This window comes from Prosopis cineraria, unplaced genomic scaffold (assembly GCF_029017545.1).
Source record: "Prosopis cineraria cultivar Desert tree isolate PC_DT_omini unplaced genomic scaffold, ASM2901754v1 PC5, whole genome shotgun sequence".
NCBI classification, from domain to species: Eukaryota; Viridiplantae; Streptophyta; class Magnoliopsida; order Fabales; family Fabaceae; genus Prosopis; species Prosopis cineraria.
This window is the reverse complement of record NW_026555336.1, coordinates 21890676-21910580: the sequence shown is the minus strand read 5'-3', so window position 1 is coordinate 21910580 and position 19905 is coordinate 21890676. Positions and strand designations below refer to the sequence as shown.

Sequence of the window (19905 nt, the reverse complement as noted above, 5' to 3'; positions counted from 1 at the left end):
CAGGATGGTCAGTATTCCCCAATGCCTTCTCCAATATATCCTTATCAACAATTTGAGTGCCTGCTAATGCCTACTGAGTCAAAGTCTCCTATGAAGCAGAAAAAAGCAAACTGAATAAGTAAAAACTAATAACATTATATCAATATATCATTAATACTTACTATTGTTTCAACAACCGCTTTTGTTTTTGGGTTGTCAATATTGCCTTCTTTATTTTTTGGAGCCTTGGCCCAAATCCTGCCACGGGATATAGAACCTTTTAACACTTGCTCTTTCTCAATCAAACCCTTTTCAACTCCCGCATATCCCTTGCATCCAACCTTATATGTATATTCATTCTTTTTCGCCAACTCTTTATTTTTGGTGCTTAATGCCTTTGAAAAACACAAAACATAGCAAGTCAATTAATATAAAAAGGAGGTGACAACAAAAGCAATAAGACATAAATAAAATAATATTAATGTTACCTTGAACTCTAGACTATAACATGAGTTGACAAAAGCTTTCCATTCATCCTCACTCACAATTGTCGAAATGAGGGAAGGAACTGTATCTTCGATACCCTCCATGTCAGGGTTCGTCAAAATTTATGGGTAACAAAACTTCTAAAAGATCTTAAGGCTATCCCAGCTTGTTGTAGAACAAACTTCTTGCGCCTCTTCTCGATCTCAAATCCTAATTGCAAAATGAACATGTCAATTTAAACAAATGATTACAAAACATTAAGTTAAAAAAAGGCAAAGTGATAGTATCTTACTGTTAAAGTTCTCCACATTGCATCCTTCATTGCTGGAGTTGCATTCTTTTAAGATTTTAAAGTAATAGGCACTGAGGACTTTGCTACCACACCAATATAACTGATAAAGTTATGACTGTCTACTACTTGATTCTTATTGTTCCACTTGACGGTAAATTTTCTTCCTTCATTTCTTGCTTTAGTGACTTCCTCTATCATAACCAACCTTCTCCTCAATTATTCTTCCTGCCTATCAAGGTCAGCCTTCTTCTTAGCCGGGTCATCATGTTGCCTACTCGGACTACTAGATCTAGAGCCAGTGTCAAGATGGTCATGTTCAGTAGCCATTTACCTGTGAAAGAAATAATAATCAAGATTAAATAAATAAAAAAGAATAAGTTAAAAAAATCAAAAAAATAATAACAACACGTGCACTTTCTTTAATAAGTCAACAATAACATAACTACCTATTTATGTTGTTCTTTTTCTTTTTCTTATTTTAACTACTTTTTTGACTAATTTCTTCTTCACTTTAATAACCTTCTTCTTTTGTTGAATTGATTTACCCCTCTTAGAAATCCAAATTACCTTATTATGATCACATCTTATGTAGAAAGCATTACCTTTAATACTATCTATACCATCATCATTTTCAAATGATATCCCATGAAATGGATTAACTTCAACCTCATCATTTCTTCGACTTTGCTAATTTTTTGTATCTTCCATTTCTTCAACCTCCTTATTACTCCATAAAACAATAGACCATTTTTTATTAGTTGGATCATGGACATAAAAAACTTGTTTAGCTTAGGAAGGAAAAATGAAAGGATCCTCTATGAACCCTTCCTTATTCAGATTCACCCTAATTAACCTAGAGTTATCAACATCTACCCCATTCTTATATTCAACCCACTTGCAACCGAAGATTGAAACTCAAAAGGAGATGTAATCTAACTCCCAAATGTGCTCAATTACTCCAAAATAATGCATTTTTGCATAAATTGGTTTTTTATCTTTCGTACTAGAAATGTGCATGCTATCACCTATGGTGGATACACCATTATTTTGCATTGTACTTCAGTCATCATACTCCTTTGTGTAGAACTTGTACCCATTGCTAGTTTAACTAGTGTAAGAGAAGACATGTTTGCTTGGACCTTATGCCAGCCATTTTAATCTATCAGAAACTGAATTAGGATTGGCATTGTACTTCCCTTCGATATGCTCTTTCAACCAGTGAATAAACTATTTATTATGCAGTTTGATGATCCAACTCTCTAATCGATGATGGTGCTGCCTTTTTAGCTCTGCCTTATGAATTTTTGCATACTCATCAATCTCTGGAGAGTTGTACAGCATAAAAAAGTGTACTTTTTTCCATTGGTCACTTGAGATAGTGACAATTTTTCTTCTCGTTGTTCATTCTGCAGCTTCATCATCAACATTCTATGAATTCTTTAAGTATTGACCATAAAAGTGAATAGCCTCTTCATTAATATATCATTCAACGTTGCAACCTTCTAGTCGACTCTAACTTTTCACATACCCTTTCAATACCTTCATATTATGCTCAAAAGGGTACATCCACCTCAAATAAGCAGGGCCACATAATTGTACCTCCCTAACCAAGTGAACGGTTAAGTGGACCATGATATCAAAAAATACAGGATGAAAAAATATCTCCAACTCATATAATGTTTGCACAATTTGGCTTTACAACTTTGGCAACTTGTTAGGATTAATTACTTTACTATAGAGGCACCTAAAGAAGTAACATAGCTTTGTGATTGTACCTTGCACATTATTGGGTAAAATACCACGTATAGCAATTGGAATAAAATTCTCTATTAAAATATGGCAATCATGAGTCTTTAAACCTTTTAACTTTAGGTCCTTCATTGAGACAAGGTTTCTAACATTTGAAGAGTAGCCATCTAGAACCTTGATTGTAGCAAGAAACTCACATAAACTTTTCTTTTCTTTTATAGACTGTGTGTGAGCTGCTGCTTAAAGAAATGTATGAGTTCCCTTCTCCAGCAGTGCCAATTCTTCTTTTATGCTCATTTCAACCATGTCTAACCTTGCATTGATGCCATCCTTCATCTTTCCTGGAATATGAAGCAACATCCCAACAAGACTATCGCACACATTTTTCTCAATATGCATCAAATCAAGGAAGTGTCGCACATTCAAGGTCTTCCAATATGGCAACTCAAAGAAAATTGATCTTTTCTTCCACCCGCTTGTTCCAACATGCTTCGCAAATGGTTTGCCAAATTCAATATCAAGGTCTTTTACCTTTTCAAATAATTCCTCATCAGTCAACTGCTTTGGTGGCCTCTCTTCTTCTATTTTTTCATCAAAAGACTTTTTCCACTAACGATATCAATGTTTGTCACCCAACTATCTACGATGCCCAAGGTACACATTCTTCACACCATGTTGCAATCTCATTGAACGTGTTCCCTCTTCATAAATGGGACATCCAAGTTGTCCTTTAATACTATACCTTGATAGATTACTATATGCTGGAAAGTTATTGATTGTACCAAAAAGCATAGCTCTCAAATTGAATATCTTTTCTTTGTAGGCATCATATACCTCTGCACCTGTCTCCCACAACAGCTTCAAGTCTTCAATTAATGGTTCTAAGTAAACATCTATGTCATTTTCGGGTTGCTTGGGCCCCGATATTAGCAAGGATAGCATCATATACTTTCTCTTCATGCAAAGCCAGGGAGGAAGGTTATATATGATCATCATTATAGGCTATATACTACTGCTCTGCATACCATGTGGGTTCATCCAATCAATAGATAATGCGAGACGTAGGTTCCTATCTTCTTTTTCGAACTCAGGGTACTTCTAATCAAACCTTATCCATTCTGGAGAATCAGCTGGATGCCGAATTTTATCATCTTTAATCCTTCCATCTGTATGCCATGTTAAATTCTTTGCCTCTTGATGTATGCTATAAAAAAGCCTAAATTTTGGAATAATAGGAAAATACCACATTGCCTTCTTTACACTCTTCCCATTTTGCTTATAATGTGATGTCTCACACTTAGGACAGTGGGTTAGCTCTTTATATTCATTCCTAAACAAAATGCAATCATTAGGGCAAGCATGTATCTTCTTATAGCTTAGGCTAACTATGCGTAACACCTTCTTTGCATCATATAGCCGATCCAGAAGCTTATTATTCTTCGGTAGTATTAGTTTGATTAGAGAGAGCAAGCTTGAAAAACTTGTATCACTCCATCCACTTGTTTCTTTCAAGTTGTATAATTCTAACACAGCGAACAATAAAGTGAACTCAGTACAGCCCTTGTATAAAGGTGTCTCCATATCAATTTTCAACCTTTCGAACTTCTCTGGAAAATTCTCGAGTTCCTCTTCCATCACATCAACCAATTCTTCAAGACAATCGGCCTCATTTGCATTTGTGTCAAAAGATGATGGTGATGAACAACTTTCTATATACCCTCGGCTACTGTTATTCACATCTTCAGGTGTCTCCCCATGCTTTACCCAACACTTGTAACTTTAATCAATTCTATACTTAAACAAGTGAAGTTCGCATGTCTCAGGAGAAATTGACTTCACATTGCCACAACTTAAACAAGGACAAACAATTCGCTCATGAATTTTTGCATTGTTTACTGCAAACTTAACAAATTCTGCCACCCCATCCCAATATTCTTTAGATAGGCAATTGGCAGACATCCACTCCTTATCGATAATGCCTTTATTTAAGAAAGATGGTAAAAATAGAAAAGAATTCAGTGAATCACAAGTTTAATTACTTCATCAACTTCAACTATGCTTATATTTGTTCTTTTCAAGAGAAAAATTAAAATTTAAAAAAAAATCAGCAGCCTAACAATTTGAAATAAGTATTCCCCAAGTATTATGCCATTTCTTTACAATATTTTAACCTATAAAATTTTAAACTAATTCAAGAAACAAGATAGAAATATAATTAAACTCCCTTCAGACCATAATTAACAATGGTCATATTTGCAAAACTAAAATTTTTTAAAAAATTTTGAAGCATAACGGCATAAAACTAAGCATTTCCCAGGCTTACTGCCCTTTTTTAACAAATTAAATATTAAAATAATAAAAAATTCATATTAAAAATCACTCAATCAATCACATTTAACAATTGGTAACAGACACAGTGCATTTTTGTTCAACCAAAATTCAAGCACATTGTATATGAAATCATCCCCATTGTAAATAATCATAATGTTCAAATAAAATACTCAAATTTTATACAATTTCTTAAAAAAACTAACCTTTTTTTGTTTTGCCGATGTAACCCCCGCACGTAACCACGGTTGAATAGAGATGAACCACGAACCAAGCAACTAGGATGGAAGAGGAAGATGAAGTTAGGAAGAGCGAGAGGAAGAGGAAGAGGAAGAAGGAAAAGGAAGAGGGAAGAGGAAGAGAAAGAGGAGTGAAATGTAACGCAGAGCACTTATGAGTTCGCACACCATAAGATGGAAGACGAAAATGGCAATGAAGGCTTGCAACGGTGGAATATGAAAGGGTTTGGCCGGAAGTGTAGACTCGGTGCTTGGGGAAGGAGATTCGACAGTGGGTATCTGGTTTTGCATAGGAGAAATGAAGTTTTGAGCATCTGAGAGTAACGACTTCGAGAGAATGAAGAGGCAATTTAAATGAAATTATTCAACGGTTATCTTGGAAAACCATTGAATAAATGTTTATTCAACGGTTCCTCAATGTAAACCATTAAGTATTATCAATGTTTATTCAACAGTTCTGGTTAAGGAACCATTGAATAATAAGATGATGTCATAAGGTGGTTTCAAAAACGTTTATTCAATAATTTTTTATTTTAACCGTCAAATATTCTAACACTTTATTCAATGGTTTCTTTTCCTGAACCGTGGAATAATATGGTGATGTCACCAGGCATTTTTTTTGAGGATTTTATTCAACAGTTTTTATATTTAACCGTTGAATATATATCAACGGTTATTTTTTTAACCACTGAATATTAGTTTTTCAAAATCCTGCCTTTTTTTATTCAACGTTTTTTCTTATAACCATTGAATATGAGGCGTTATATATACGGTATTTTTTAATAGTATTATGCTCTTTCAGCACTTGCAACACAATTCTTAAATGTTTAGCATGTTCTCCTTCATCCTTGAAATAGACTAGGATATCGTCAATGAATGCCACTATAAATTTATCCAAGTAGGGTCTAAAAATCCTATTCATATAATCCATATAGATTGCTGGCGTATTAGTCAATCCAAAAGGCATCACTAAGAATTCATAATGCTTGTATCTCGTCCAGAAAGTAGTTTTAGGTACATCCTCACAGTTTACCCTCAACTGATGATTAACCAGATCTCAAGTCGATCTTAGAAAACATAGCTGCTCTAACAAGCTGGTCAAGCAAATCATCTATTTGAGGCAGTGGGTATTTGTTGTAGATTGTTACCTTATTCAACTGTCAGTAATCAATACACAACCTTAGGCTTTTGTCCTTCTTCTTCACAAATAGTACAGGCAAACCCCAGGGGGATACACTTGGCCTAATGAATCCTTTCTCCAGCAGTTCCTCCAATTGCTTCTTTAACTTTTCTAGTTCAGGTGGAGTGGAGCCTTAGAGATGGGCTCAGTTCCAGGCAACAGGTCAATGGAGAACTCAATCTCCCTTCTTGGTGGTAAGCCAGACATCTCATCAGCAAATACCTCTAGAAATTCATTTACAACTCCAATCTCGTTAAGAGCACCGTCATACTCTCCATATGGTGAAAGGAACACTAAAAAATCTGATACCCTTCACGATTCGACCTCTTAATTTGCATGGCTGATAAAAACATTGGTATTTCAATGTTTACTACTGAAATAGTATCCTCAGGTACTGCAAGAGTCACAGTATACACTGGTAGGGAAACTGTCTACTTTTTACAGTCTAGTGTCACGCCATTAGTTGACAACCAATCCATCCTAACAATCACATCAATCCTCGACATGGGCAAACAAACCAAATCAATCAATGTAATTCTATCACCAAATCTCATTTCAACTTTCAAACATGCACGGTTGGTTTTCATAGAAGCACTAGCCAGTGTAGACACATTCATCAACACAAGCAACTCAATCATAAGTAACTTTAACTTTTCTACACACTCATCAGAAATGAAAGAGTGAGTACCACCTGAATCAAACAAAGAAAACATCTTAACATCACAGAGAGAAATAGTACCTCTAATAAGCTTTAGAGAAGCTTCAACTTCCTCCTTGGACATGGCAAAGACATGACCAGGAATAGTAGACCTCTGGTTAAGTGCACTAGCATTCTCAGGGCAGTATCACGCTATGTGACCTGTCTTGTTGCATTTGAAGCATTTTCAGCACTCCCCATTGTGATACTTCCCACACTTGTTGCAATGTAAGGCTCTCATAGGTCCAGTAATAGTAGGGACAGAATCTTGCCTCAAAGTCTGGTTCTAACCTCCTATACTTTTGGGGTGTATTGCTCTTGGATTGGGATCCCTTAGATTGAGACCCTTTTTGAAAATGATTCTTAGCACTCCCAACACTAAACCCTCGGAATGGTCCTAAACCAAAACTAGTCTTCTTGCTTACACTATTGGTAGAACCCATGAATGAAGAGAAATAACCCTAACCGTCTTGCTTCTTATCATCTACAGATTTGCTTCTTCTAGCAATGGCATGAAACTTATTGCACATTACCTCAAAAAAAGTGATCTCAAAGGCTGCTAATTGCCTACTATACTCAAGCTGCATCTTGTTTAAAAACTACTCGGCCTTCCACTCCTCATCATCATGATGTCTCAAATAGGTCGAATACTTTGACAATTCATTAAACTTGGCAATGAACTCCTCCTCATTCATATTACCTTGTTATAAACAATGAAACTTAGACTCCTTCTCAGCTCGGAAGGTAGATGGAAAATAATAAGTGAAGAATCTCTTCTTGAATTCCTTCCATGTAAGTAAAGAGCCATGAGCTAGCCTTACACTATCCTACTATTGTTTGGCAACATCCTCTAGCATAAAGTTAGCTAAGAGTACCCGTTGCTTTATCGTGTACGTCATCATGAAGAATATTATCTCCAATCGATCAATCTACTTCTCACCGGCTCTATCTTCTATTGAGCCATTAAACTAAGGAGGATTTAACTTTGTGAATCTATTGAGTATATAGTCAATGGAACTCTCATGTTCCTTCTCAATCGGCCTCATAGAATACATTGGGCTCTTTGGTATACTCTCCTCATAATACTCCTCATCTTCATGCCCTCGCACCTCTTCAAGTATCTCAACTCTTTTCTTCCTCTTGTAGTTACCTTTAGTTTTCTCAACCATACCACTACACCCTTCCTCAGGCTTCTTCTCAAGAATCTTGTCATGCTCATCCAATCTCTTCTTAATTTTCTCCATCATTACTCTTAACTCGAGAACACATTATCCCTACCCATGGAGCGTATGAGTTATTCTTGGTTTTGTTCCATTTCTACTCATTCTTCTTCAATTGGGATTACTTCATTCTTCACGTCTACTGAGACTTCTTGCTCTTCACTCAATAAGTTTACCGGAACATTGCTAGCCGTGTTTCTTGTTTACACTATTCTCCCTCCTAAGGATGGAAGTCATTCCATAAAAGGAAAGAATTAGTACAAGCATAAGAGAGGAAAAAAAATATGTGTATAATGACAATTGCCAATTCTATATGCAAATGCACAAATAACCATAATTACTAGACACAATCCACAAACTAGTTCTCATAACTAGGGAAACTGATACCAAGTTTGTAATATCTTCCTCCTTTTAATCCCATAATTAAAACCAAATCCCAAGTAAGTAGGGAATGGGATTATAGTAATTATCAAAATATAAATTTTTCAATGGTTAGTACAAAGGGAATTACAAAACTAAATTCATTTTCAATTCTTGCAATTAGACAAATTAGAGTTAACAAATATACAGAAGCATGGGATTATTGCATAAGTAAGTGCATTTGTTTAAGAATTTGAAACAAGGGAATTTTGAAAAATTTTGAGGTGTGCGCCATGGCTCATTGAACAAGCACCGCGATGTGTTTGCCTTTGTGACATGTATCACGGCTCATGGCACCATATGCTGTGGCGCAATTGCATGAATTTTGACAATGAATTCTACTATCAATTTGACAGCATTGGAGCCAACTTCTGACGCGCCTCAAAACTCTGTCCAACGTCTGAATGATGCAAATTAGGTGTCTAGGGAAAGCTCTTTTCGAGCCCTAACTAATGGCATTAGTCTCAGACTCAAATTCTTTTTAAAACAAAATGTGGACACCCTTTTCAAAACTTATACTTTTATAATAATTTTCACAATTTCAAGTGTCCAAACCAAATACCAAGGGCCAATAGCCACCAATATCAATTTAACCACATATAAATCATTAAGACTAACTCATGCAATGCACCATATCACATGAAATATTCCCAGATCAAATCTTCACTACTCAACCCCTTAAACTCAAAAACATAGAAAGGGAAAGTTTGCCAAAATTTTCATCATGTTCTCCCAAATCATTACATAATTGAGTCTTCTCTTACTTGCATTAGAATTTTGGCCCTATCATAATAACACATACTCATCAACACACTCCCTAGGGCCTAAAATACACTTATGATTTACAATCCACATAATGCAAGTGAAGAACAAATGAGAATTCCTAATTGAAAATTAAAATTGTCATACACATAAGTTTACTCAAAATAAAGAGGCCTATTACAAAAGGATCATAATCCTAAGCCTCTGGGTGTTGTCCTTTGTTCACATCTCTTGAGCTATTTCTTGTAATATTAAAGATAATGGGGTGAGTATAATTACTCAGTAACCAAGGTCCGACTAACCCATAGTAATGCATGTCAATTAGTTTAAATGCAAGTAGCAGTTAATGTCAATACTTTAACCCATGTAAAACATTTGAAAATAGATATTCATAATTCCACTCACATAATAGCATTTACTTGAGAAATGATGCTCTTTAGCACTTTTCATATAAAGAGTATTGGTCACACAAATCATTACCAAATACATTGGAAGAAATTAAGACTCAACTCATGATATCATCATTAGGGATACAATATAGAAAACAGGTGCCCTTACTCAATAGGATAGTCTATACACTATATGCATGATCATACCTCCCTTATATTCTCCTTACTCCTCTAACATGAAACCATGAACTATAACTCAATAGGATAGTCTATATTCTATGACTTCCCTAGCCTAGACACTTGTGAGGGGATTACTTGGCCAAGGCGTACCTAACTCACTTATGGGACATGGTTTCCCCCATTTCTCATACTTTAGGGTGTCATACACCCTAGACTAGCCTCTTCATTAAACCAGTAGATAGTTAGCTAGGTTTGAGTCCATCATTGAACTAGTGGGACAGTCGCTCATTGAACAAGTGGGACAATATGGATATAATTAATCCAGGCAAACCATTGCATAGATGGGGCCTTACCATGTTGATTTTATCATCTACTCCTCTTCCTAGGAGAACTCCCGCCTCTTAAGATCATGTAATGCACATTCATGCCATAATTTACACATATACAATTCATATAACTTCACATTAACCATTTTTATTGAACTTTATCATTACATAAATCATGGAACTTTTTAAACACGTTTTTATGGAATTTCAAACCAAATAGTCATTGAACTCCAACTTCATAATCATTATACCTCACACTTTCAAAATCATTAAACTCCACTATTTTAAACATCATTAAACTTCTCATTGATAAAGATTTATGTTACTTCTCAAATTACAAAGTCATTGAACTCCTAGTAAACATAATATGAAAATCCATTGACATTGCTCTCAAAGAATTTCACATCTTAGGGCATAAAACTCACAAAATCAATCTAGTTGATTTTCTAACACATCAAGCCATACTTGCATTTTATTTTAATTTACACATTTCAATGATCAATTATAAATCCATAACTAATAAACACACAAAAGCATAAGATAGAATTCCCCAATTACCACAAACCTTTGAGAGGTCAAAGGTTTCACCCCTCAATTACTCACTCCCAAGGTTTCCAAGAAGCTTGAATGGTTCCAATGGCAGTTACTCTCCAAGCATTTACCATATGAAATATCAATATCCACCTTGAGCTATTTTCCACTAACACCTCATCATTTTTTAATACTTAAGATTTATTCTTGACTCATTGTAAAAGTATCCATAAGGCTTCTTGGCTTTGTTTTAACTCTCATTACTAACATTAAGCTCTTAAATGGTCATTAAAGAAGTCACATTATCTCCAACCACCAAATTTATGAGAATTTCGGACTTTTAATGTCCTCTAACCACCAATCATCATAAAACCATTAATGTTAAGTTTACTTAGCTTAATCTACTCTAATTAAATCTATTTAAGTTAATGGGGTCTGACCTATAGCTTCAATGGATTGAAAATCACCATTAACAATCAAATACTAACCTCTACCATCAAGAAAATGGAAGAAAAGAGAAAAAATTAAGTAAGGAAGCTTACCTTTGGTATTTAGAAGCTTCAAAATACTCCCAATAATAAGTTCTCCCAAGCTCAAGTACTGCTCCTTCGTTCTCTTCATTTTTCTCTTCCTCTTCTCTGTTTATTTCGCGTAGATATGAAGCTGATATATAAAATTGTGGCCGTGTGCCGCAACGCACGTTGCCCTCTGCCCCAACGCATGGCATAAAGGAGCCTATTGGATTCAAAAATGGCCTTTGTGCGCCGTAGTGGACTGACCACGTACTGTGGCATGTGGCACAGAGAGCATTGCTTTGCTTTTTCTCCCTCTTTCCTTTCCCGAGTGGCTTGCCATCAATCTGAACCCACTTTTAGGGCTAAATTCACAATAATTACACCAAGTTAAGCCCTTCTAGCCACACATCTCACTAATACATTTATTTGGTCTATTTGAATATAATAAATCTTGATTTAAAATTGAGGATGTTACAATTTGCCATCAATATAAAACCAAATAATGAATACATGCATGATGCACGGACAATTTATATTATTCTTGCCATATGAATTACTCCCTCCGTTAAAAAAATGTAAGGTATTTTTAACCAAATCTCACCCCTTAATAAAGTAGTTACATACTTTCAAATTAGCGCTATCTTTTTTATATTTACCCCTATTAAATACTCTACAATAAATATAAAATCATTCATTGATAGGGGCATGTTTAGAAAAAAAGTATTGATTACACCTTGAAAGACTAAAAATGCCTTACATTTTTGAATATCTAACTTCTTAAAAAATGCTTTATATTTTTGAACGAATGGAGTATACATTTTATGTATAATGTCCACTAATTGATATTGAATTTTGATGGCCTTTAGTTCTTTTGAGAAAGAAAATTTGATAAATAAATATTCAAAATTACTTCTTAAATTTTAAAATACAGCAGCACCTCCGTGGTCAGGTGGACGTTGTACAGTGAACATTAAGCATAAGGATATATATTACATTATTTGTTACGTCAATATATCAAAATAAATATACTAAATGGACATTGAATAGTGAACACTAAGCATAAGGATATATATATTACATTATTTGTTACGTCAATATATCAAAATAAATATACTAATATTTATTAAAACCCACTGTTTACAAATTTTAACTAGTATATATAATTAATATACACATATTTCATTTTAATTTTTTAATACTCCCTCTATCTCAGATTATAATAAGACAACTAAAGACAAGATTATAGATACCACTAATGTTTAATAATAACACTTTACAAATTTATTCTTTTAAAGTAAAAATATAAACTTTAAAAATTTTTTTATTTAAATATACATACTTAATCATTACACTATAATCATCTTAATTTTCTCTTTACTTGAAGATGATATTGCAAAACTATTTAATTAAATTTTATTTTTTATCAAATTATTTTATATTTTGAAATAACAAAATATTTTTGAAGTTGTGTTATATTTCCTCTGGTCCTATATATTAGGCAGTCTTATATATTAGGTACTTTTTAAAAATATAATATAGTCCACTTTATAAGTTTAATAAGATTAATTATTTTATTTCAAATTAAAATCTTCAAATTACTTTTGAAAAGTAAGAGAAAGAGATAAGAAAATAATACTATATAATTTATTTACTTTTTATTTTTTATTTAAGGATAGTGTTTAAAATTTTACTTAATTTTATTTTTTATAATTTTATTATATTAATATTAATAAAATTAATAAAAATAATTTATAAATAGAAGGAAAGGGAGTAATTTGTAATGCAGGGAGAGAGCATAATGCGCACTACAAGTTGCTCACTCAATCATTAATTCATGGTTGGGCCTCGATTTGACAGCCACCCGCCCGACTGTCTTCATCCAACTTTCAAACTTTGCACTTATTGGTTTGGCTTGACGATTCGTACAACATTCATAATTGGAACCTTCCTTCTTCTCTTGGACTCAGATTCTTTTCGCTGTAAGTTACGCGTAAGAAACCATATTTAAGTGCTCCTCTTGCAGCTCTATCCCTCACATCCGTGTTCAAGCTTATCACTTGCTTCCTTTCTAGCTTATTCATCACCAACTTCTCTCACTTCACTTTAGTTTAACGTGATATACTACCTTCTTCCTATAGTACTGTTGAAGAACAAATAAGCAATATCTGTCTATCATATGGAGTTATTGAACAAAAACCAACCTCAATTGTTGTTATCTAGGATAGCTACAAGCAATGGACACGCAGAGAACTCGCCGTACTTTCATGGATGGAAGGCTTATGAAAGTAATCCCTTTCATCCCACCAACAATCCTAATGGAGTTATCCAGATGGGAATTGCAGAAAATCAGCTACACTGACTTTAATTTGATGGTTTAGTTGGAGACTTTAATCCTCTACGGCTGCCGCAAGGAAAGAGAAAAGAGGAAGAGACATTGACAGTAAAAGTAATTAAAAAAAAGAAATTTATTATTTTTCAAAAATTTTTCTTCTACTTTTCTTTCATTTCTATTTTCTTTCCATTTTTCTCTTCTTCCAAACTAAGTCTAAAACTTTTGAATGGAATAATGCTTAACCCTTTAAAATTGTTTCAGTTTTTGATTTGATTTTTTAAGTATAATTTTTATTAATTAAGTCTCTTAAATTTACTTCAGTTAATTATTGATTGGGTCTTTATTTTTTAAAGAGGAAGTTATACTATTTTGTTGATATGGATAATAAAATATTGATGATAGCTAGCCTTGTAGATTAATAAAAAGAAGTATAATTATTTATGTAGGAAAAATGAATTTTGAAATTTTTAAAAATAAGACAACAAAATATAGTTTAAGTGATTAGATTTATAAAAAATATTAAACTAATTTGAGAGTTAAATTGTTCTCATTTAACTATATATACATGTCAAATTATCAATATACTTTATATATTAAATTATTTTGAAAGTTGTATTTTAAAACTTGAAGAATTCATATAATAATTTAAAAAATATAATAGACTAAATAGACAAAAATTAAACTAGGATTAAATTGATGAGACAAACAAACTTGACGACTTAAATTTCCCTTATCTCATTGTGAATAATAACTATAGTTCACTCATCTCAGGTGTCTTTTCTTTCTTCTTCTGCACTTCAGAACTTTACAACAGTTAGAGAGAGTCGTGACTGGTTAAATTATTTTGAAGTAGGAGCTGACCTATTATGCTTATTATTGCAGCTTAGTTTTGATCTCGTTAAGGATTGGATTATGAGAAACCCAGAAGCCTCCATTTGCAATCCTGAAGGAGTCGGCGATTTCAAGGCCATAGCTAACTTCCAGGACTACCATGGTTTGCCAGAATTCCGAACTGTGAGTCACAGTTAATCAGAACATTGACAAATCATTTTCTGACATGAACAGGATAAACTAGAAAAGCAATTAGCAGTTGACACAGTTATATAATTGCTTCCAAGTATTTAATAATACCCACAAACTTTTTCCCCCCTAAACTCCTAATATTTTAATAAATGATGCATGAATACCTGTTAATTTTATAAAAGATGCAAACATTTTTCAATCAATTGAGTTCTATCTTCATAATTTAATGATCAACATCAAACTTTTTTAACTGATAAAAAAGGTTAAACTTTTTTATAAAGTTAATAGATATTCATGTATAATTATTAATTTAAGCATGCAGAAACTTACAGAGAAATTTTTTTTGACTATTTTTGCACATTAACCTATTAACTTTAACAGGCTATTGTCATATATAAGAAAAATACACATCGAAAACTCTTATAAACTTCTCTCCTCAAAACAATGACATTTATCTACTTAATTTTAACAGGCTGTGGCTTAGTTTATGGCAAGAGCAAGAGGAAACAGAGTCAGATTCAACGCTGACCGCATTGTTATGAGTGGTGGAGCACGAGGTAACTGCCTTCTGTCTTGCAGACCCTGGCGATGCATTTCTAGTACCCACTCCTTACTATCCAGGGTAATACTACCATACCTCACTACAAAAATATATATATGGTAACAGTTGGGTAGTAGCAGTTATTAAAAAAAAAAAAACACACACACACACACACACACAACGCAACAATTACGGCAGTGGTTTTTTTTTTTTTTTTAAACAATAGCGACAAACGTTGCAGTGGTTTCTTTAAAACCGCGACAAGATATGGCGTCAAATGGCGGGAAATCTCGCAACGGTTTTTGGTTGTAGTTTTGACAGAGAATTCTGCTACCATATTTGTCACGGTTTTGTAGAACTGCTAGGATGACATGGCAATCAAAAAGTCACCTTACGTTGCAGTTCTCGTAGTGGTTTTTGAAGATTTCTTTTTGTAGCGATTCAAGCAGCAGTTCTTGTAAAACTGCTCCTACTACAAACATCTACAAAACCGGCGTCCCCTCCTTTATTTTTCACTTGGACGTCTCGCTCTTTTCATCTGAGAAATTTTCTCTCCTCTCTCCTCAACTACCCAAACTCTTTCCCTGTGAGGTTTTTCAAGCCTCCATATTGGTATTTTTTTTTATATTTTATTGTTTTTAATATTAAATTTTTTATATATTTTAACAACTAACTTGTTGATTACATAATCTGATGAATGTATACCTGGGTTTTATGAGGATGCAGTTTTGATGGAGATTTGAGGTGGACAACAGGAGTTCAACTTGTACCAGTAATATGTGAAAGTTCTAATAACTTCAAGCTAACAAGAACAGCATTAGAAGCTGCATTTCAGAAAGCCAAGGAAGAAAATATCAGAGTGAAGGGGTTACTTATCACCAATCCCTCAAATCCATTAGGCACTATCATGGATAGAGACACGTTAAGAACTGTGGTCAGATTCATCAATGAAAAACACATCCACCTTGTGTGCGGTGAAATATATTCTGCTACAGTTTTCTCTCATCCTGCAACTTTCATCAGCATAGTTGAGATAATCGAAGAAGATAGACTCGAATGTAACCGAGACCTCATTCGCATCGTTTATAGTCTCTCCAAGGACATGGGGTTCCCAGGTTTCAGAGTTGGAATCATATACTCACAAAATGATGCAGTAGTGAACTGTGCTCGCAAAATGTCCAGCTTTGGATTAGTTTCCACACAAACCCAACACCTTATTGCATCAATGCTATCAGATGATGAATTTGTGGAGAGATTTCTCGCAGAGAATGCGAGTCAACTTGCCAAAAGGCGTGAAGATTTCACACGAGGACTTGCTCAAGTTGGTATAAGCTGCTTGGAGAGTAATGCTGGTTTGTTTTTGTGGATGGATTTGCATAGTCTTCTGAAGAAGCAGACGGTGGAAGAAGAAATGGGATTGTGGAGAGTGATAATTGATGAAGTTAGGATCAACCTGTCACCAGGTTCTTGTCATTGCAGTGAAGCAGGATGGTTCAGGGTTTGTTATGCAAATATGGATGAAAGAACTGTGGAAGTTGCTTTGGCAAGAATTAGAAGCTTTGTTCTTCAAAGTAAGGAGGAAAGCTTTGTTCTTCAAAGTAAGGAGGTCACAACGTTACCTTCAAAGAAACTGTGTTGGCAAAGTAGTTTGAGACTGAGCTTGAAGTCCAGATCAATGGTGGATGATATAGTGATGTCACCTCACTCATCTATGCCTCAATCACCTCTTGTCATAGCCACCACTTGATTGGCTTTGATGTAAGAATGGTTAATTTGTAAGTTTTTGAAGTGACAGATCATAAGACTGTTTACTTATCTTCCTTTTCTCTATTTCTGTTGCTTCTGAAGAATAATTCCTCCAACTTGGAATACCTGATTTTCAGCCTTGATCTCAGGGCATTTCTCTTTTGTTTCTTTGTTTTTGTTTTTCTTTTCTCTTTAACTCAATATTTTATAAAGGTTCTGGGTGAATGAAGTTCAATTGTGTATGTAGTAGAGCCCAAAAGTTTCTGTATTTATGTTATATAGCAATAGATTAAAGGCTGGCCTTGTAAATTTTTATTTTTGACTGTGGTATTGATGGAAAAAGATCAATGCTTCATATAAAACTTCTTCCCGTCTGGCTATGTGGAAAGCATTAGAGCAATAACGAAAAAAAGCCTTTCTCAATTCTCATGCCATTGACTGGTTGTTGGGACAAGTGACAGATTTAATTCCTCACGCATGTTTTGAATTCAAGTATTATAGATGGAAAAACAAATATGAAATAATTTTCCTCCATTTGAAACCGAACGCAATTCAAATATGAATTAGTTTCACATACAATAGGAAGCTATCAAAACTACCATGCATGCTTTTGGTTCAAGTAGGTAACTGTTCATCTGGGAATAACAAATTACCAAGCGTGTCAGAAACGTTGAGTCTCAAATGATAACAAAAGGGTCAAAACTCCCTTACCATAATTCACTTTGATGTAAAAGATACACAAGACTTGGTAGAACAAGTGTTTTTTATTGTTACTGAAATGTAAAAAGATTACAAGTCTAAATTGAAAATAAAAACTAATTGATAAACCTAAACGCTATGTGTAAAATGCGAGTCTTTGTTGAGTGTTGTCTGTTCTTCTTTTGTGCTTTCGTATTCTATTTATAATATCAGAGTAATGGTAGCCTCTTCTTTAAGACCTAGAACGTTTTGCCGAAGAATCAGGGATCCTATAAAACTCATGGCATGGTCTTTACTTAGTGTCTTCCATTTTTGGCAACCAACCTGCACGACGATGCTACTCTCGCGAATTTCGGGATCACTTGGGATCGTGTCTTTATGTGCCAATAGTCTAATGTTTGCAACTGGCAGGATTTTGGCATGTTCATCCTATCATGGCTTTCTATTGAGCTCTGAGCTAGCCTCTTTGTTCAGATTGGGCTTGACTCTTCAGTCACTCAGCCTAAATAGGTTTATGACCTACCCAATGCTTTAGTGAGCGATGTTTCATATTTTAGCCCAAATAATGCCCCCTATGTATTAGTGGCTGATAACGTAAGCCATGTGGCATGATTGAAAAAACTAAAACATCACTTTATCTCTGAGTGCCTTTTGTTAATATAAACTTATTTCTTTCTCTGGTCATTTCTCCTACCCTTCTTGCAATTCCTTATTATTTAAGCTTTTGTGCCCCTTGCTCTATTCTTCCCCTTGCTCAAAAATGGCTTCCTTTATTGCTACCATTGCCTTTGCTGCTGCTCCATCTAGCACTTTTATTGGAAGTTTGCCTGATTCTTTGGTTACCATCATGAATCCCGTTGCCTCATTAGGAGGATTGATGATAGTAAGTATCTTATTATTAAATTCGTATTTCCTCTGGATTAGGTTCTTATTCTGATATCTATCTATTTTTTTCAAGAGGATTCATTATTCTATGATTATGTTGCCTTCTAGTAAGTTCCTCACTTTTGTTTAGTCCTTTCGTTTTATCAAGGATAAAAATACTAACTGTTTATTATCTTTCAAGTACCTCTCCCTAAAGCTTTCAAATCTCCAATAAGAGCGATGTTGGGTATCTGACCATTTCTCCCAATCTCTCTAAAGTAACTGCTTTAACCTAGCCAAATCCATCGCCATTGACCTCACTTTGCAACCTAATTCTGGCTTAGATGACTCTGCCCTTTATTGAATCATCTTGTCGGAAGCTTTGAAATTGGTCCTAGTCTCGTCGTGCTTGAACTAACTAGGTGAAATGCTTAAGGCAGACCTATGAGCAATAGTAGAGAGAGATAGGTCTTTATTTCCAGCTTTTATTAGCTGATGTCAACATTTTGTCAACTTGCTAACAGCCCTTTTTAGCTTCTGGGTGCCAGGCTGTAATGCCTTCATTTTCAAACTGAGTCCCATGTCAATCACACTGTAGGATGTATTCATGTATCTGGGACTATCGATCACTGGGGAGGAGAATTTCTATGCTATCCTTGAGAGGCACAACTCCTACATCACCCTCTCTGCTGACCTGGAGAACAAGATTAGGGGTACTGGCTCCTACACACAGATCATGGAACTGTTCTTTAGGAAACTAGTCGATAAGCCCATCACCCTTATGGAGCATCTAGTTTTCATTCGAATCCTGCTGAACTAATAGATCTTAGCCCTTGGGGGAGGAAAGTCCATGTAACATCATCTGTGAATCACTCAGTCCCTTCTCTGTGGTAATCAAATAGCCTTGGGACCATGTTTCTATGCCGTCTATATCATGGCATGAAGGAGTCCCTAATGAAGAAGCCTTTCAAAAACTTCCATAGGCTTATCTAGTTCTTCTTCGAGTTCTTCTATCAGCAAAGTTGGTCTTGCAAAAGACCCTGAAGCCTTTTAACATTCTAGACCACTACTTCTCTACCTGGCATAAATTCTTGGTGGATTGAAAGAACAAGCCCGCCTTGTTGCTAAGGGAGAAGTTTTCCTCTCAGCCATAACTCCTAGGAAAATATGGCTACCATACATTGGCTCTTCCTCTAAATCCATAAAGGTCTATTTGGAGTCTATCACCCCTAATTGGTAGCGAGCTAGTTTAGGTTGAGCCATTACATCCCCTAGGGGCTGTGCCCCCAAGTCAAAAATAAAGTTGCTAGATCAAGAGGCCATTGATTGAATAGTCATTCCACACACTACCTAAAGGTAGTGCTAGGTGGAACTGGTAGATAGAGTTGCTTGCCTTAGTTTCAACAA

The 19905-nt window shown here is 34.7% G+C and overlaps 1 pseudogene; it reads left to right on the top strand.

Moving 5' to 3' along the window:
- The first annotated feature begins 13469 nt into the window (after nucleotides 1–13469).
- On the top strand, nucleotides 13470–16936 carry LOC129310322 (1-aminocyclopropane-1-carboxylate synthase-like; annotated as a pseudogene).
- Nucleotides 16937–19905: the final 2969 nt, after the last annotated feature.